Source organism: Sturnus vulgaris, chromosome 6, assembly GCF_052056855.1.
Source record: "Sturnus vulgaris isolate bStuVul1 chromosome 6, bStuVul1.hap1, whole genome shotgun sequence".
NCBI lineage: Eukaryota > Metazoa > Chordata > Aves > Passeriformes > Sturnidae > Sturnus > Sturnus vulgaris.
The window spans coordinates 30,645,699-30,666,935 of NC_142248.1; the positions used below are offsets into that span (position 1 = coordinate 30,645,699).

Genomic DNA, 21,237 nt, shown 5'->3' on the forward strand with positions numbered 1-21,237 from the left:
ACTGCAACCTAGCTTTGGGGGTAGGGATTTGGGGCAGGTTTTCCTGGGTTTGATGAGTGTTTCATTTCTTTATTGGTTTGTGTGCTGTCTCTTTAAACACAGTTTTGTTAGACAGCTGATGCAGTAATGTATGCTGGCTGGATTTGAGTTAGCTGATTTCATAACAGCCCATATGTTGGTGTGTTTTGGACTTGTGAATAAAAGTGTTGATGACAAACAAATATGTTAGCTATTGCTGAATCGTGCTTACACAAGGACAAGTCTTCCTCTGACCACGTTGGTTACTTTGACCCCCTAGCGAGTAGTCAGGATGTGGACAGGAGTTTGGGAAGCAGCAACCAGAAGCCAGAATAGCTGACCCAAACTGATCATGTAATGTTATTCTCAGCAACAGAAGCTGTGGATGTATCTTGTCCAAAGTAGTCATTGCTCTGACACCATCTGGGCATGATAAGCTACTGCCTTTTTTTCACTTTTCTCTTTCTTTCATTAATTACACTGTCTTTATCTCAACCTGTGTGTTGTTTCTCACTTTCAGCCATCTGATTTTCTTCCCCACCCCACTGGAGAAGGTAGTGAACAAGCAGCTGGGCAGCTGCAAGTTTCTGACCAGAGAAAACACACCACAAGTGGTATTCAAGAAATGTTAGTGGTTTTGACAAGACATGGATTACTTCTGTAATAGAGAGCTCAGTGTACATTATGTTACCTGTTTCTCTCTTGTCCTTTTTACATAGGTTGGCAACAGTAGGCAAGGCTTAGCCTAAGGGCTCCTTGGAAGAAAATCAGTTTTCTTGCTTCTACAGAGTCGTACACAATGATGTTTGAAGATATAACTGGACAATACAACAGCAAAAATTTAACAAAATTTTACAAACATTGCTCGAGAGGGTTCCTTTCCTAAACAGAGGTCTGATGAGTTAGAAATCCGTGGATGTTCCTCCCCAGCACTGGACATCTTCATGTGTTTCTCACAGAGACCCCTTCGTGCTAGAACACAAGTTTGAATTTTCAAATATTTCACTTCCAGCAATTAACTGATCCTGATGTGGTTAAAAGTTTTCTGATTATTGTGTGGGAAAACTGGACAATGTGTTCCATTCTGATGTGTAAATTACTCTTCCTAGTACAATTATATAAAACTATCTGTGAGATGATAAAAAAAACACTGCTATGAAAGCTTTTCCTTGATTTTAGCTTAGAATGTGAGAATGAGAACCTGAAAGATGTAGTGAATAGAATTCAAATAGTGAAAAAATGATGGTAAATACATGGCAACAGCTGCCACTATTTAAAACTCTAAGAGTACATTTATGGCAAACAAGATTGCTTTTTAAAACTGTCAATTTTAGCAGGGTAGAAAGTAATGTTTGTTCTAGTTCATTTCAGAGTTTTTCATAACTAATAAATGTCTTGGCTATAAAAATTACTATTGAAACTGTACAGCTAACAGCCTGAGTATCGAACAATAAGGCTACTTAAAAAGTTATTTATCAACATAAATGATTTTGCATAAACTAGACATTTTTATGCAGAAAATGATGAAGTAATATGCTACTGATTTTTATAGTGTAATACCCTGTAACTAATGGGTTTTTTTGAAAAATCATTTCACATTTCTAACAATTTTAGGAGGGAGCTAATGATTTTATTTGACAAATGGTTATGCAAAATAGAATGATTTTGTGCAGTTAATGGCTTCATACAACTAATGAGTGAATACCACTCCTACAATTTTAGTGCACATTACTTTCATAGTGATCATTCATCCTAAAGATATTTTATGCCTTTTGTAAAATTTATTGTGTGCTAGTCCTTTGAAGGATATATTTCCATATGCTTCTCTTGGTTTTCTGCATACTAATGAATTTCCAATATGGTTATCACATATTAAAGAGTATACCATGAAAGGCATTATAAAACTAGTTTCCTTTCATGTTGCTTTGCTACTGATAGTCCTCTTAATTCACCTGAGTTTTGTTAAATTAATTTAAGATTCTGAGCTAGTCCTCTGCCTGTAATCTCTTTAGTATGCCATTCTCTGTTCATTTGAGTTTTGCTAAATTAATTTTTATTTAGAATAAAAATTTTAAAATCTCATTCTCTGGCTTCAAAGAATACTAATAGAATGCTTCATGATATCCAAGTATGTGCCAAAGTGCAAACACTTCTCTGTAGCTAATCAGATCGACTTTAATATTCCTTCAGTGCTTGGAAACCATTAAATATGCTCTCAAATCTCATAACTATACTGAGAAGAAATTTTGCAAGATGTTTTCCAGTAAAACACATGAGCAACATGTGCAAAGGGATGTCACTTTAACACCATGGAAAAAGGCACAAAGGAAATGTGATTCCACCCACAACTGCTAGGTAGGCTCCTTAGTTTAACCAGCCAGCAAGAAGGACATATAATACTCGTACACTGTCACCAGGAAGGAGCTGAAAGAAACTATTTCCTCTATGACAGCTGTCAGCAAACCTCCTCTGAGACCTCACAAGCCACTGTAATATTGGTGAGCTTTTATCACCCTCATGATGGCCGGGGCAGATGAGACAAAGGAGTCAGGTTTAAATTACCTCATCAACAGTCTAGATTTTGACTAAATCCTCTGCTAAGCAAGTAAATCTGGAGCCTTTTTTCCCCAGCACTGACTTTCTGACTGTCTTAGCATACCTTCTTGTCTCTGTCTTCCATTTCCCCTGCACTTTAATAAAGACTTGATTGAACTGACCAGTACTGTATCTCCTGCAGCTTTCCTCTCAAAAACATGTGCCAAATGAAAACAATGGCTTAAATAACTTTGCTGAGCACAGATTTGCCCCATTTCAGATTGAATGAAAAAAGTCATGTTTTATACCTGTGACACCTTAAGAGAAAAATTTGGAAAAAGTCACTGAGAAAGACAGAAGTGATTTTATCATCTTTTTAGCTGCCTTCTAAAACAGTTTTTACACTTGCCTTCTTTCTTTGGGAAAATAGAGTCCTGTTAAAGTTAGTCAAATGTAAGAACTAGAGAGTCTTCTAGCCTTCTAAAAGGAATCTTTTGTTTTCCTCCAAAAAGGAGAGCCATTGCAATCATTAAAATACTTCAAAACAGTAAAAAGGAAAGGAGAGCATTCCCTGTAAAAATTTTGGCAGCTACAGAAGATACATAAGTGATACTTTTAAAATAAAAGCCTTTAAAGATTTCCTTTGTTACCTCATATTTTTGCCATTTTTGACTGTCTGAGACTTTCTTTAACTGAGATATTTTACACTAGTTATGGTGTCCTCAAAATTTGGCCGTAGCTAACATTGATCAACCTATGTTTCTGATGAAGATAGTCTCACCTACCCTTGCAATATCTGCAGTGCTTTCATATGCTTTTCTTACAATGTAAAGATATATTCTGATCAAGACCTGGGAAACATTTATATAGCCAGATTTGTGCAATTTGAAAGCACTTTCACTGAGCTGTAAGTTGCTGTGCCTAGTTGGCTTCTAATATCACCCTAACCAGACCCAGGCCAGCTTAGGCATTTCCCACCACACTGCAGCACCCTGAATAGAAACAGCTTTCCTCATAAAGCTCTAGACAACAGCATAGATATAGCTCATAGAAGTAGATATTGTTTTCCACCAAGCTCATTTACTAATTCAATTGGGCAACTTTTATTTATTGTATTTATGTATTGAAAACACTAGAAATAAAATTAGAAAAAATGTTTAAATGAAGCTGTTTATTCAGTTGCTGTATTTCTCCCTGCTCCTCCCAAGCTAATCTGACCTTGAACCATCTCTACTCAGCTACAAGTATTCACCCAGCTTTGTCTTAATTCTTAATTCTTCTTGGACTTTATTCAGGTTGTCATAGCCCACCATTAGATTTGGGAAGGTACAGCCACACTAACATAAGGCAGACTAGTCCAGAGGTAACAAGGAGCTCATGTTATGCCTTAAAGACCTATCTGACTTTTTTGTAGTTTTAGGCTCCCAGCTTTTGGCAAGAAGGCTATGTCTCAGAAATGAGTTGTTTGTGTTCATTAATTGGATCTTACACATTTTAGTTTGAATTTTGATTAAACAAGTACCTCAGACAGACGAAACATTATTAAACTGTTGTTTAATCCCAATGTGTCTTGTTGGTGGTGTGTTCTGCTGGTTAAAAGCCAACTTCATGTGAGTTGGTCAACAGCACAAACAGAACAAACTTCTTGGACTTACCAAATCAAAAGTCATATGTTGCTTTATTACATGAAATCATGGAATTGCCTAATACTTTTTTGTGATGATAAATCATGAGTTTGAGATCTCCCTATAAATATTGTCATTTAATTTCAGCCGATATGACCATAATGAATCAAGGTTTGACATATGTGGATATCTGGCTGCATAAACAGAAAATAGTAAGCAAGATGTAGTATCAGAAATGTGTTCCAATTCTCCCTCCTTCTGTTTTACTGTAACTGTCAGGATAGCACAGTTCTACAACAGGAAATTAATGGGAAAAAGGAAATCATGAAATCAGAAAATACATTTTCCACCCAGAAGGCACCACAAGAATGTTTCAAATCAAATAAAGAAGTCATTCAGCTTTATCTTTTCCTCTACACAGTCTGCATTACCTCAACCTGATCCACATGCAACAAGCTAAGACTTTATTTCACAAAGGGTAGGGCATCCCCTAGGTCTCCCCAGGTATGTATGGCTGGACTACACAGGCAAAACACAAAGAGACTAAAGACACATCTGTCTTGATCCTAGACCAAATTTATAACATTTCCTGTTAAAGACATACAGAAAATTTCCTTTTTAAAGAGCTATCCCAGAAAATATTTCTTTCCCTCCACTTTCAAGATAAAGTAGAAGGATTTTTGGTGTAATTATAAATGCTCTACTAAGTCATGCTCTGTTCAGCTGGATCATGCATTGACATATCTATGTAAACATTGCCCTTCCTATCTTTTTGTTCAGTCTGTTAAATTCATCAGTTTGGGCTAGTATGTGGCTTTCAATCCAAATTGTCATTCACAAGAAAATATAAACTTAATCCACCATCACTGTTTAATTTTCAGCTTTACTTACACATCTGTGTTTTTGTACTATGTTCTATGTACCACGTACTGTGCTAGAAGTTTTCAAGTTTTCATTAGAAATATTTACACATTGCAATTTTCAATCATAACTTTTCAGGCCATATATTACATACTATTGTTGTCTCATCCTGTAAAAAGGGTTGTAAACATCAAATAAATCTGTGGTTTACAATAAGATAAATGCCATAAAGGATGGAACTTTTAAGTTTAATCTTGGAACCTGAAGCACAAAGAACTTGCATATGATGCACATATTTATAACACAGATGTATAGGTTGCAGTTTTCTCAGCCTTTGAAATTGTGGGGCTCTTATCATTAAAGCAGAATGAAATCAATATTCTTATTAGAAAAATATGCCATTGACATCAATTTCCAGTCATTAAGTTTTTGAGATAATCTAAATTTATTATGGACAGAGTAGATCTGTTTAGACCCACAACCCAATTCCTGCAAAGGCAAATCTACAGATACCATTAAGAAAACAATAAAGAACAAATCAAACAGAGTTAGCCCTAAAAGTGAAAAGGCATGGCAGAGAATTCTCTTTTATTCCAGTACATGAATTAATTCCTGGAAAGCAGCTTAAAAACAAAGCAAGAGCTGCAGAGTTCAGAAGAGAGTGAAGCTCTTAGTGCTGCCATCACAGGACCAGTTGACCTCGAGTGAGGTGCATGTCAAAGGCCAATTTAAAATGTCTTTAGTGCTTTTAATGACTTCAATTGATTTGGCATATGCTGTTTCTCAAATAAGACTTTATTATGACTAATAATACACTTTGTAAATTTTTAAAATTCTACCTAAACTGCAGCAGGACAAAACAATTGCTAAACCTTTTTTTTTCTTTCCCTCAGACTCTAGAGTAAGAAATAGAGGGAAGTCTGACATAGACGACAGAATACATCTGACAAGTTCAATGATGAACACTGAAATGGTTACAAGTGTCCCAGTCCTCAGTGCTAGCCATAGATATACATGAATGCATGGCTGTTTTCTTCATCTGTTTCTCAGAACTCACCTTCCACACTGCATTCTCCACTTTCTTGTTCTCACTCTGAGCCAGCCAATCAAAGACCCTAAATACCATCGCAAAATGGAAAAAGGAAAAAACACTGGTGTGCTGGAGGACAATCACTGAAACTCTTTTCTGACAATCCCATCATTCTAAAACAACCAGTGAATAACCATCTTTCAGGCAGCTCTTCAGACTGCCACCAAACTGTCTCTGTATTTTCCAGAAGTACAATTATATGCAAATTTTGTCAGAGCTTCTGGAGATAAAGACATGCAGCAAGCTCCTTTGTAGGCTTCATTTTTGTTCTTCCTGACAGTTTTCATTAGCCTACAAGTCATTAGGCTACAATCAGAATATAAGGAAAAACAATAATTAAAATGGAAAATGTTACGCAAAATTAATTGTCAAATATATCTTGGAACAAATCCTGTATAAAGGTTTCTTTAGGAACAACTGTACACATAATTTTATTCTTGCTGTCACAAATACATCTTACCATATAAATCAGGCTGAATCATTTGAATCCCAATATAAAGCTCTTTATTTCACTTATTCTTTTATAATCTATAAAAACAGTGCCTTCTGCATGTCTCTCATTCCACAGTTTTTGCATTGCTATGTGACACTTTTTGTATGTCCTTGTCTTTTAATACTGTGATTTTTTTATTTATTTTCACAGAATCACAGAGTACCAGGCTAAAAGGGACCTCAAGGATCATCTGATCCAACATTTTTTGGTTTTGACAAGATGGATCTTAAAGGTGTCCACTACTGGGGAATCAACCAATGGGAATATTATTCCAATGGCTGATTGCTCTCATTGTGAAAATGATTCCTCTTATGTCCAATTGCAATTTCCCCAGGAGTAACAGGAGCCCATTACCCCTCCTCACCTTTTCCATGTGACTCCTTGTGGAAAGGGAGTCTCCATCTTCTTTTTAGTCACTCTTTAAATACAGGAGCATGGTGATGTCTTATCTAAGTGTTTTCTCAAGGCTGAACAAATCCAATTCTCTCAGACTTTCCTCCAGCTTTCCAGTCCTCACACTGATCTTGTGGACCTTCTCCAGACCCTTTCCAGCCTGTGCACAGACTTTTTGTATACTTTTTTGGGGGACCAAAACTAAAAACACTATTCCAGCTGTGGCCTGACCAGGGTGGAGTAGGGGATGATGACATCCTTGATGACCATCATCTGCTGGTGATGCTGCTGTTGATGCAGCCCAGAATTTTCTTGGTTCTCTTTGCCACAGCAGCATGGTGCTCTCTCATACTGAGCTTCTTGCCCACTGAATAAATAATCCTTTATTGTGTTTTCCCAGATACATGACCTTATACTTCTCATTGTTGAACTTAAGGTAAAGGTTCTTGTTAGCTCACTCTTCCAGCCTCTCCAGGTCTTTCCACAGAGTGGCTCTCACTTCTGAAGTGCCCATTTCCCCACCCAGTTTGGGCCCATTGACAAGCATGGTGAAGCATACACTTGATCACACCATCCAAATTGCTTATTAAGATACATCAAAAGGCTTTTTCGCATCTGGATTTTTTATTATCTGTATTTTTTATTAATCTGGATTTTTAAGTCTTATAATTTTATTTCAACTGGACTACCTGAAAAAATACCAGTCAGTTTTCCCTTATGCCTTTTATTAACCTGTTTGTATACACAGCCTATATGTCCGTATAATTTCATTAACTACAATCCCTCCTTCAAGCTTCTGACTTGCTTTTATTGTCCTCAAGATACTCTACCTCACAGGTCTGGGGGAAATGTTTTTGGCTCACTTCCAGATGATCAAATGTTCCATCTCCATTATCTTTGTAAATATTGAATACAGACTGCACAAATGTGGCAATTTTTCTTATAAATGTAATAATCCTGCAGCAGCTTCCTCTAGCATGTCAGAATTAGCTGCTCTCCATTTTTATGCATGAATGTGTAACAAATCTCTTGACTATATCTCTATTCATATACGAGTACAGATGGTTTGAGAAGTGAGCATATATTTTCCCACTTGGGAGTTCGTTATGTTTAGAGAGATGTAACTCCTGCTCTAAATGCTGCAAACATAAAGGGACTCCAAGCATCAGTGGGATATCACTGTGCAGGAGGGGAAGGGAAAGTAAACTAACGAGGCACTGCACAGGAGTTTTTTATTCCCTCACAGATTTTTGTTTCCTGGCTAAGAAATCAACTGCATGTAAAGGTAGGTTAGTGCTTGCCCCATTATTCACGTGTGGACTGCACAGTGTCCATCCAGGACCAAAGACTGCACACCAGTCCAGAATAGCCCTGGAGGCATCTGCCATCGGTGCTCTGGGCATGCAGGGGCCCTGGCTGAACCCATGGAAGGCTGCTTGCAAACAACTGCCTTGCTCTGCTACTCAGGAGTCTGTTTTTCGTCCACTGAAAGCACTAGTCACAAGCTGGAACTCAAAATAGCTCTGCCAGCTTAACATGCACCTTCAGAGCACAGTGACACACTGTTACCTAAGGTGCAACTCCATTGCAAAACACTGCAGAACACATCATCTTAACTGCATGTCTGCTAGAAACCAGGAAACCCCCTCTTTTGTGAGTTTTGAGTATTTTCTGTGTAAAAGCAGGAGAGGCCACACACTAATACAAATTCCTCCTTGACCCTGTTTCATAGGCACCTTTTTTTCCCTATTTTCTTCTTCTCCTTTCCAGACAGTCTTTCTAAACTACTTGGCTCTATGCAGAACTAATTTATCATGTGCAATCAGAAGCTTTATCATGTTCATTACACATAGGTGACCTTCAACTCAGTGATTACCTTCTGCGTATTTCAGCCTTGAAAACTATCTCAATCAAGACCCTGTGATCACCAGACAGGCTAAAGGCAGGAAGCACACTCTTTGTTAAAGGTTATTCTTCATCATTTGCAATCCTTTTGGTAAGTTGGTTGTAGAGGTCATAAATAATGTTGGAATAGCAAGGCCTCCCACTAATTTTATGAAGCACATTTGTAATTATGTTCTTTCCTGCTTCTGGGCTGCAACTTTTCTAAGTTTTCTTAACCTTGGATATGCTTATATTTGATAAGGCTTCCCCTTTGGACAGGGATTAAGACTTGACAAGCAATGAAGATAACTCAGTAATATTTTTCTGACTAATCTGACAAAAAAATCAGCAAAGTTTTATTTCTTTTCAGTGTTTAACTGTGATTATTCTGACATTTATGATTCTAACTGCCAAAAATCCCTTAAAAATCACATAGTAAACATGGGAAGAAAACACAGTGAAGAGAGCTAGAAAGGGAACAGTCGAGTCAAGTAAGATCTTGTCTTTAAAACAGCAGTAAGCAATTCACTGTGTATTTTGGCAAGTGTTTGCAGATGAGAGCAAAGATTTTATTTTTTCACAAAGATATCACCTTAAGAAATAAGCACATGGTGACATAATAAATATATTGAAAAAGCGTAGAAAGCAAGCATCTACAGAGAATATATAGAGAAGTAAAAGCATAGAACATACAGCAGAAATACAGAGCTGTAAAAGAAGTAGACAGAAATACATTCAAAGAACAGAGAAGAAAAGTACATTCAGTAGTCAGGTAACATCTTGCTGAATAGAATGAAAAATGGCTGCAGTGTCTTTGTCAACGGGGGAATTTAATTTTGCCTGACCAGTATCACAATCTACACAGTACTAAAAACCACTAAAAGATATAAAAACATCTATGAAACACAACACATGAAAATAACTATCCCACACATGGTATTTTGACTCCTACAGTTTTTTAGGTTTCAGTTGATACTGAAAATTCTCCATTGCAACTGTGGGCAGTGAAGGAGGCTAATTCAAAACATCACCCTTTAAACCAGTGGATGGCATTAAGAGCCACATCTGACTCCTTTCACTAAAGCAGATAATGCACTGGTTTGAAATAATTCTCTGATTGAAAGTTCAAAGCCCATTATCAAAAATGACAGAGCAGCAATTGGAATGAGATATATAGAAATTTTTGCAGGTCTGACAGACGTGATAAACACTGAGTAGTATTTGAAACTTTCGACTACTACTAATGAAATGTACCTGAGATCTGACAAGCTGTTATTTTTCCAAGTCCAATACATTCTGGAAAGATTTGGAGTCATATATGAATTACATATTTTGTCTTTATATTCAGATTGGTTTATAAATGCAAAAAATTGAAATATATAGTTAGAATATTCTCTTGCAAAAATGTAGTTCTTCTAGATCAAAGACTGTGCATATATAAATGAAAAGTAAGTTATAAAGATAATGGTAATATATTTCACCAGAGCTGACAGGTACTCTACACAATGGAGTCCTTACAAATGTATGCTTAATAATGTAGAAGTAAAATATTTTTTCATGGTTATAGCAATTAAAGTGCTACTTGGGAGGTGCTCCCAGGATAAGCATGATCAATATCACTATACTACTACCCCTTCACTTTCTTTTTCACTTTTTCTCTCAAATTTTCTTTCTTACTGTTCTTAACAGGCATTATTATAAAATTAGACTACCACATTATTTTATCCTACATAAGTAAACAGAGGGTTGAATACTGTATGGGACACAACTGGTCTGGAAAAGTTTCATGAAAATGTGTTTTTCATTTGAAAACACTGTTTTAAGTTTTGTAGGTTCTTTGAAGTTCAAATTTAATCAATCATCTTTTAGAGTACAGTCTTAAAGTGTCAAGACTACCTGACACTTTCAAACAAGAAAGCTCTAATTTTAATTTTTAATAAAACCTGTACACTTCTCTGAACAAAAATATTATCCTGTATAGGAGTGATATTCTTTTTATTAATAAATGACAACATTTTTCATTCAGCATAGGAATGTTTTTCAAAACTTATTTTGACAGACTGAGAACGTGCACCATTCCTATCTCAACATGTAATCTTTGAAGAAAAGTTTTTCTCTGGTTAAGCTACGTGTTTGCTCTGAGTACCTCCTCCAAGAGCCAGGCTTCCAGCCGATCCCTTTCACAGACTGTCTCTAAGATTTCACAACTTATCTGTCAAAGCAGAAAAGGGCCAAGAAAGATAACAGAGAGAAAGAAGGAGTAAAAGTCAAAATAATATTCAAATGGTATGTTGATTTTGGTTGGGGTAGAGTAAACTTTCTTCACAGTGGCTGGTATGGGGCTGTGTTTTGGATTTGTGCTGAACACAGGATGGATAATAGAGATATGTTTTTGCTCTTGCTGAGCAGAGCTTACACAGAGCCAAGGCCTTTTCTGCTTTCCGTACTGCTGAGCTGGTGATGAAGCTGGGGATGCAGGGGATGTTGGGAGGAGACACAATTGACCCCAAGTGCCCAAAGGGATATTCCAGACCATGTGGCTCATGCTCAGTATATAGAGTGGAGGGAAGGAGGAGGAAGCAGGGACACATTTGGAGTGATGGAGTTTGTCTTCCCAAATCAACATTACATGGGATGGGACCTTGCTCTCCTGGAGATGGCTGAACACCTGCCTGTCTATGAGAAGCAGTGAATTAATTCCTTATTTTGCCTAGCCTGTGTGCATGGCTTTTCCTTTCCCTATTAAACTGTCTGTACCTCAACTCATGAGTTTTCCAGATTTTATCCTTCATTCTCTCCCCAGTCTTGCTGAAGGAGTGAGTGAGCAGCTGTATGAGGTTTGTCTGCTGGCCGGGGTTAAACCTCAATAAATGGGTAAAATTTTATTAAATTATTGCCCATGGAGCTAGTCCATCCAAAGATGTCCAATATCACATTTGTAAGTAGATTAGGAGTGTTTAAATATAGAACATAGCTTTTGTGTATCTTTTATAAGTGTAACTCTAAGAAACCAGAGGACTCAATTATAGGTTTACTGAATATTTCCCCTTAGAATAGCAGGTGTCTCATGAAGGCATTGACAGGGATATCTCAAACTTTAATTTGATTAATCCCCTAAAGTAATGAGAACAAACTGCTTTCTTCAATTGTTTGAAATGAAAGCATATTTTTCATTACAAAGCATGAATATACCTCCCAAGATAAATATCAGGATGATATCAGGAAAAAATGTCAAATTAAGTATTTTTGATGTCAACAAGTGGACAGTTGGCTTATCATCTTACAGATAAGAGATGAACTTCTGCCTACCTCATTTGCCACACTATTGATATGGGGGACTTATAGAGAGTAAGATATGGTCAGAAAGATGGACAATGTAAAGCAGCAAAAAGTGATAAAAGAATAGTGTAGAAGTCAGCTGGAAACAATTAATAGAGAAAAGCATTAGTTTTAGCTGGCTGTATATCTAAAATAGCAGTTGCATTGGCAGATTCTTTGTGTGGGTTGGCTATGAAGACAATCATTGAGCAGTTTCATGAACCTGGTGAACAAGTAACCTTCAAGCTCTGTATGAAAACATCCAGATCACATTTGGCTTCTCACAGCCTGTCAGAGTGATCTGGGAATTCAGATCTAGAAAACCCTACAAAATAAAACAAACAGAGATGAAAAGCTGGTTACCTTTCAAGAAGTAGACTCTAGGCATAACATGTCTGCTCTTGGTAATTTTCTGATGTTATTCTGCTCCAGGCATGTTAATTCAAAAATTTTAAATCCTAGTCTCGATTTTGATTTTAATCTTTACCTGATCCAAGTTAATCTTGAGAAATAGAGTGGAATCATTAGAAGTTATAGAATCATAGAATAGTTTGGTTTGGAAGTGACTTCAAAGATTGTGTACTTTCAACCCCTCTGCCATGAGCAGGGACACTTCCCACTAAACCAGGTTGCTCAAGGCTGCATTAAACTTGGCCTTTCAACACTGCCAGAGATGGGGAAAATATAGCAAAATACTAATTAATATTTTGGTGTAAAGGTTTTAGCACATGTAAAAACTTAGTTCTAAGTGTTACCTTTTCGATGAGTAAAAGAATTTAAGCAACTTTCTGTGAAATGCTGCTAATAATATCTCTGAAGGACCTCCACAAGAGCTGAGTAGTACATCTGGGCCATTTAAATATTGTGTCTGGGTAACAAAGGTGGTAAAATTCAGCATTTCTGCATTGGTATACTTTCCCATGAAATTCTCATCCTTTATCCAGAATAGCCCAGGTTTGAAGAGACCTCTAAAGATTCCATTCATGGCAATCTAGATGAGATTATCTAACACCCTTTCTAATGGCATTCTGAAAACCTCTACTGATGGGGCCTCCACCACAACTCTGCAGAGGGTGTTCCAGTGAATGGTTGCTTTCACTGTAAAAATACCTTTCTTATATCAAGATGAAACCTGTCCCAGTACAACTGGTACCCACTGCTACCTGTGCTCTGTGTGGCTCCTTGTGGAGAGAGAGCATCCATCCTCTTTGAATCCACCCTTTATGTACTGGAATCCTGATATGAGGTCCTGAGCCTTCTCTTCTTATACTGACATGGTGCTTCCCTGCTCTCTCAGATCTGCAACTTGAATTAATGACTATTACAATTCTTTACATATATACATTGACTATATATTATATACAGATATAATGCTGTGTACATACAGTTATTAAAACAAAAAAAAAAATAGCGAGAAAATTCCTTTCAGTAACATTTCCTTAAAAAAAGTACTGTGTGTTTATTTTCATATTGACATAAATAAGAGAGAGAGAGGATTGTAAATAACCTCATAAAACCTCTATGCCAAAAAATGTCTGAACTGTGACTCCTCTTCCAGATTTGGAGGCCATGCATAATTTTGGTGAAATGCATAAGCTACGTTACACAGCAATTTGGGTTATCATAGCTGTCCCTTACAGCATGAAGATAACTGCATCCCAAGTTCTTTCCAGGACAGCTGTTGCTGTTGCCAGAAATACAGAATGTTTTGTGTGAAGCTGCTGCACTTTCAACAGAATATTTATCCAGAGTCAGTTAGTGTCCAAAACCTAGGTGAATTTCCCTGGGTTGTGGGAGGCAACAACTCCCAGGCTCCATTTTTCAGCTCTGGGACTGTTTCATCTAGCTTGGTTGAGGGCAAATGACTTGAAAATCTCAGTATGAATTTCCCATCTGTGCAAATGCAGATGATAAAACTAGCCTATCTCACAGAATGACAGCAGACATAATTAGTTAACATTTGTACAGTAATCTCAAAGTTCTAAGTGTGGTGCTTGCCAGAATGCCCAAAGGGATTTTTAAATAACATTGTTCAATATAAAGGAAGAGAAATAGAAGTTTAAAACTTCCTGAAAGTTTGTAAGAAAGGGGTCAGACGTTCTCAAAAGCAAGGGTGGAAAAATATTTTTCAGGTAAGCTTGCATTATATAAATATGAGAATCAATCAGAGAAATCTCACTGAAGCAAAGTACTAAGAGAAATGGATGGGCTTCTAACACATGGGGAGAAGAAGCTTTATTGTCTACTGGAAATGCTAATCTAACAAGCAAAAACTTGATAGAACAACAGTTCTTCAAAGTCCTCAATGTAAACAAAAATTAATTGAAAGCATTTTTGTAATACAGTAAAAGGACCCTTAATTCATCACTTATCTAAACAAAGTTTGACAAAAAAATAGTTCTTTTTGTATCAAGCCACAGCTTACCTGCACAAAAAATGCTTTCTAACACTTGAATAATAAGGCAAAGCATTAACTTTTAAATGGGACCCAGGTGTGAATTCCAACAGGGAGGATCAAGTGGCAAGTTAATGAAAGGAATTTTACCTTCAGATGAGATGAGCTGCTGAATAGCTCAAGATCAGCAGCTCCAATTACTGCCTTGCATGATAACCAACAACAGAATATGAACTTCTATTTTGAGAGATCAGTTTATTAGTAGCAATTACAAAACCACAGTGCAGAATACCTATTTCCCAGCTAACCTTCACTTAAATTCATGTATAGAATTTCTAAAGGCTTAAGGAAAGGTTTACTGGCATGCTAACCAGACTGGCTCTGTGAAAAACAACGGGTATCTTTCCTAATGCAGGAAATTTAGCAGTACTACACACACAAAAACCCCCCATTTTACTGATATAGAATCTCATATCTGAAAAGAAATCTTGGAAAATAAATAAAAAATAACCCAAAACCTTTTGGCTGAAGTGAGTTCCTCAGCATCACATGGCAGTGAAAAAACTTGCATCATTACCTTTTTTTCATGGTCCAATTATGAATATTTTAGTTCTTCTGCATCTCAGCACTGCAGCAAAGCCAATATGAAACTCTATCCCTTCTCTCTCCATGAGATAGCTATTCACAAGCTAGGGCATACTTATTTTCATACACTTACTTTCTTCCTTCCCCAGATCAGTGAAGCAGTAAATAGAGAGGGGAAAAAGAGGTTCTCTCCAAACAGCATCAGATCAGTGGTGCAGGAAATAGCAAGCAACTCCCTGCAGGAGCATATGCATTCTTAGCAAATTCTACCAGCAAATGATAATCAGCCAGTTAATTATATTTAATTGCTCTCTGCATCAAAACAATAAATAATGAGAGAGATCAGTGCTGCTTGTTGGAGATTACAACTTGACATAAATGTGAGAAACACAAGCAAATGAATAACTCTTCAAAACTGAGTTTTAAAATAAATAAGTAAAGGCTGGGTGTAAATTGTATCAATATTGGCCAACATGTATCGACAGAACCAAAAAATTCAGTTTAAAAAAATCCTATTTTTTTCTGAGAAAATTGCTGTCAGTGAATCTTTGTGATGAAGACACTGCATGTAGAACTTTGGGACATGAACATTTAAGAGAAGGAATAAATTTTGTAGGTTGGGTGGAAACAAGAGAAATGGAGTAGAGAGAATAACTAAAGCAAAGGAAGGATGTTAAAGATGGCAAGCGTTAGGTTCCTACAAGAAGATACGAAAGTCCCAGCAGGGATTTGCTTGAAAATATATAAGTCAAAGTGTTAGTAAATAAACTGCAGGGGCAACCCTAAGTAGAGAAAGAGCTGGCCCAGGTCATGCACTGTAGTTGTTCTATTCCAGTTTAACAATCAGTAGCAGGCATTATTGAACCCCACAGAACACGGATTGTTTAATTTATTGCAACATTACCCTTGGTTTCTTCGAATAAAATTTAAAGTTAATTTATTTTTAGTGCTTTTGTTTCAGATTCCATAGTGACAGTGAATTTCCATTGTGGTTGCTCTTGCAGCTGACAATCAAATCTGCAGCTGCAGAGAATTTTGTGTTTCAAATCAGAAAATTACTTCCATTTGCAAACTCTGTATTGTATTACATATTTCTTATTGTCTTCTATGTGTATATGTGTAGATATATATATATATACACTTTAAAATGCCGATTATTGTTCATTATGTAGTAAAAAAATGGATCTTTGAATGAGGGTCCCTTCAAGTTAAGTCAAAGTCAAGAGAAAAAGCATAAAATTTCAGAAAACACAACCAGTTATGGTGTTAAGTATGAGTGGTAAGTGATAGAAGTTTCTATGAAAAGTACTTTATAAAAATCTTGTATATTCAAGACTATTTTTAAGAGATAGAATAAGTAAAGTTTTTACTAGATTACTTAAATTTCCCCAAAGCTGAAGTAAAACTTCAGCCAAAATTTTTGGTAGAAAAGATTAGGCAGGAAAATGTGACATTTTTAAGAGAGGTTGTATCATGAGAATTCATTAGAAAGCTAAAAAAACCCATTCATTTTCAACAAGGTTTAAAAAGAACACTTCTTGGATAAAAATCCCATCTTGGTTTTGTGGCAAAGTGAATAGCAAAACCAAAAAAAAAGTGGGGAGGAAAGGCAAAATATGCAACAAAAAATTCACATTGGGAAAAAGAGGTCAGTAATCAATCAGCTGACTTCTCAATGTACCTACAGTTGGCAGAGAAACCTGAGGGAGTTAGAGGACTTATGGATGGCATAATAAGGAATAAAAATCTTCTAAAAATTAATATGAAAACATAAAGCTAAAGACAGCCATGCAGCCTCATTAGAATATGGAGATTGTAACTGCTAATCTGATATCAGGGTTTTTTACAGCTGCTGCTCTACTGGGAAAGATGTTTGAGGATGTCCTGCTCTCACAGGTTTGGGTGAAAAGTTTTCAGTATAAAAGCAACCATTTTTATATATCCAGCAGGTCCAATTAACTTTTACCAAAGGAATTTTAAGAGATGATAAGGGTGATGTCCAAGTCATTGATATTGAATCTGGCAAATCTGCTGGTTTGTTTTCTTTTTCCACTGTTCCACCAGCAATGCAGAGATTTAGTTTACCAGTTATATCACATGTTATAACTCTGTGACATTACATGCAACAGGTTACTAGTGTCTTGGTTTAAAAGCATACTTTGTTCATAATATGGGAATACATTTTTTTCCTTCACAAATATATAAAGTGATATAGTGATCTTAGTAATTTATTGGAGAAATACAGGATAAAATTCAAGAGATAGGAGCTGAAGCCAGACAATTTCTCATTTTAAACTGATCGTGTATTTTCACCAGCAAAAATGAATGATCACTGTAACAGACTACCAAGTGCAGGTATGGATTCTCCATCTTCTTTGTTGTAATCAAGATCAGATACTCTAGAAAAAGATTGTTCAGTCAGGCAAAAATCACTGCTAAACTCTGTACAACGGTAAGAGCACAGAGACTACAAGCTCTGTAATCCAATGCAGATTTTTGACCCTAAAATATAGGAAACAGAAAAGTTCTGAATGCCAAATTTTACTTCAAAATTTAAAGCAAATTCGAAACTATTTGATTTAAAATAGTTTCAAATTACGGATTGATAGAGTTAAATGTTATAAGTTCAGAGGAGAATAATTTAAAAGCATCAAACAGTATCAGTGCAGAGCTAATGTTCTAATTTTAGTGAAGCATTAAAATCTCACAGCATGCCAACCCCACAGCAAGAGTACTTGCAATCATGCAAATTCATGCAGTGTTCACAAAGGAGGAGGAACAATGATCCCTGCTTATGGCTTGGGTCTCTCGGTTAAGCACTGGGCTTCCAGCTGCTGCATCTCAAACAGGCACACGCTGGGGAGCCAGAAAAATCACATTTTCACTTATGAGAAGGGAGCACACACGCCTCTGTGCACCTGCTCCTCCCTACTAACCCCGACTACAAAAGTAGTGTGGGACTATCACTGGCACTGACTTTGCATGTCTTTGCATCAATTGTGCTGCGAGTGTCCATGAAATAGCAGGGTTAGAGGTGTTGCTTCAACACTCAAAGGGATACCATATCATCAAGTCTAGAATCCAACTTCTGTTTTGCAGTGGTTGCAATTGTTTCTATCCAGCTCTTTGCATGGGGAATGATCCTTAAATGATACCCAAGGGCACTAATTGAGGCTGGAAAAAAAGTAAGATCTTAACCAGACACAGCAAAAGACAAGATGCCACATTTTCCTTTTTGCATCTGAATCACCTTCACAATTATGTGTAAATGTCTTTTTCTCCTTCCCTGCATCCTACTGCACAAGATGAGGATGAATGTGTAAATTGCCTTGTAAACTGATCTACTGGTGTGAGGATCCAAATGAAATAGAAAAAGCAATTTTGAAAGGAGTGAGGCAAGAAGGATACCCCAAAACTGCAAAAAATTTTAAGGGGACCAGTAAGATTTGAAAAGATACTGATGCAACCGGTTTTTTTCTTTTTATCTTTTTATCTTTTTATCTTTTTTTCTTTTTTTTTCTTTAAATGGATTTACTTCACTATTATACTATTACTAAGGAAAATATTATAGATCTCTACATAGTGTGCTAAATTTACTAATACCCCTTAATTCTATTCTATTTTTATTTGTATTTACATAGGAATAGTCTACTTGCTTTCCAAACTTTAACTAGAATTTAAAATGTTTATTTACCTGAGTTCCTACATTTCTATTAAAGTCCTATATTTGAAGCCTGCAATATAATCTTGGCTTATGTCTGCAAGTAAACAGCACTGGTATTTTCTATACTGAACATTTTAGCTCTCCCTATTTTAGTGATGCCACTGAGCAAAGAAAAACATTCAGCATACAGCACAACTTCATCTCTAATGACAAATATATGCAGCAATATTCACAAGTCAAGAATCCATTGTGATATTATAAATACACTCCTCACTACCCTTTAAAACACTAAAAGAACGCAGAACTGTATAAAACCAAGCAAGCAGACTTTGTGAATATTGCTAATATTCCTTCAAAATTTCTTAAGATCTGCAGAGGTGGTACTTTTTTCAGACCTTCACGTTTCTGAAAGCATGTTAAAGCACAATGATTATGCTGCCTCTACTGCAGGTCATTTTATTTGCTGTGAAGCCAGTCTTGGCTAAGGGTCTGGAAGGATGCTTCTGTATAGCAAAACCAGCAAGATTATCTAAAATTTTTCCAGGTACTATTTTATCCACAGGATCTACACCAGGGATCAAAATAGAACAGTAATGAGAGGTCCCTTTGGGCACCAGTCCTGGGACAGCACACAGCGAAGAAAGAAGGGGAGGCAATGGACAAGGTATTTTTACTGCTGTAAAAATAGACCAAGGAGTGTGGGCAAGAAAGGAACAGAGACAGATGGACATAAGCCATCACAGTCCTGTGAGAAATCATGGGATCCTTACCAGGAGCTGTGCCCCAGCTAAGAAGTCTGGCCAAGAACTGGGTAATCAGAGCTTGCTGACTTGCAGACAACAGTAGGGAATTTCAGCCAAAACCTGTACCCAGTTCAGGGCTGAACTGGGGCTTCATTCTGCTTTGTGGACCCAGAACAGCATACTTACCCTGTGCATATCTTTGCAATCTATTTTTATGACTTCCAACACTCAAGAAACTGGGAACTTAGGTTTTTGTGTGTACTCAAGATCCCTTTAAGTTACAGAAACCAAGGTACCCATTAAAAAACCCCCATTTTTACACATCTTTTCATTAATGTCATATAGAATTGCATAGCGAAACTATTCTGCTTCCTTAGCCCACAACTGCAACAGCCAGTGTATCACAGCACTATGATCTCTGCATTTTGTCACACTCAGTAACCACATGTCAGTGCTCCCATGTATCTGACTTTTACCATAGCTGCAGAAATGGCCTACACTCAAATAATTTTTATACAAAAAGTTTCAGGTTCAGTAAAAATTTTGAGCAAAACAGGAAAACCCTAAAGCACTTATGCTGAAAAGTAGAACTCTTTCAACACATTGATCATTTCAACACAAATACACTGTGACAAGAATCTTGGCAGTTTGCAATGCTCACCTTTTGCTCTTGTTCTTCTCCACAGAACCCTCTCCTTCAAAACACCAGAGTAATTTGCCCTTCAACAAGCACTCTTCCCCAAAGATGTAGGTTCACAATAGATCAGAAGACACAGCTTTAATCAGGAGATCTGGTTTCTAGAGCATACTTGGGATTCAGGAGTCAGCCAGAGCTACTCAATTTGTTTCTTGTTGAACCAAAACCAGTTCTTCACTCTTTCTACTCATCCTCGTTTCTATAGTTCATGTTTGATGCTTTCATAAAACTTAAAAAGTCATTAGTCATATTAGTTAGTCATACTCAACACCACTTGTAGTTGCTCAGCAACAATAGCAGTTAATCACTGAAGTTGCATAACAGTACTCAGTTTGGTTTGCATTATATACACCTGGTGTTCAAAAGTAATTTTCCAAGTCAAGGCAATGAATGAATTTCCTAGCATAGTGGCATTTATAAAACCAGTTTAGTGAAAGCTGCACTGTAAAAATGTTCAGTGGTACAAATTTTGATAAATAGAAGACTTAAATCAAGTCCCAGCACAGTGTATAAAAGGACAAGCCCAAATTAATGGGGCAAGTTCTCTCAATAAATGAGGTGTGATTCCATGGCTGATGGGCAGATGTTCAAATATTCCACCTGCTGCTTTGCCAAAAAAATGAAATACACATGTACTAAGGTTTAATATAAATTTCAGTAAAGCACAGCAAAGCCAAGATCCTGATGAGAAAACAGTTGTCCAAATCCCAGGGTTTCTGTAATTAAAAATTCAAAAATCACAGAAAAAATATTCCTCTCTAAATAGTTTTAACAAAGTTTATATATGTAGAAAAAGGTTCTTTTCATAAACCACAGGCCTATATTCTTGGCTTACCTTCTTTTTACTGCAAGCCTTAGATCTCTTTTTCTCCCCTCGTCTGTATATATCCAATCACTCATAAAACTGAAAGCAAAGATGGAGAACTACTACTTAAG

General features: G+C 36.7%; 1 long non-coding RNA gene across 5 annotated transcripts in view; it reads right to left on the reverse strand.

Moving 5' to 3' along the window:
* Window positions 1-20,446, reverse strand: part of LOC148223391 (uncharacterized) — a 51,113-nt gene extending 30,667 nt beyond the window's left edge. For 3 of the 5 annotated variants that reach the window (XR_015804664.1, XR_015804663.1, XR_015804660.1), the window contains exon 1: window positions 20,266-20,446. This is a non-coding gene — a long non-coding RNA (uncharacterized LOC148223391). The other 2 variants (XR_015804661.1, XR_015804662.1) reach the window with 2 other exon arrangements.
* Between the last annotated feature and the right edge of the window lie 791 nt (window positions 20,447-21,237).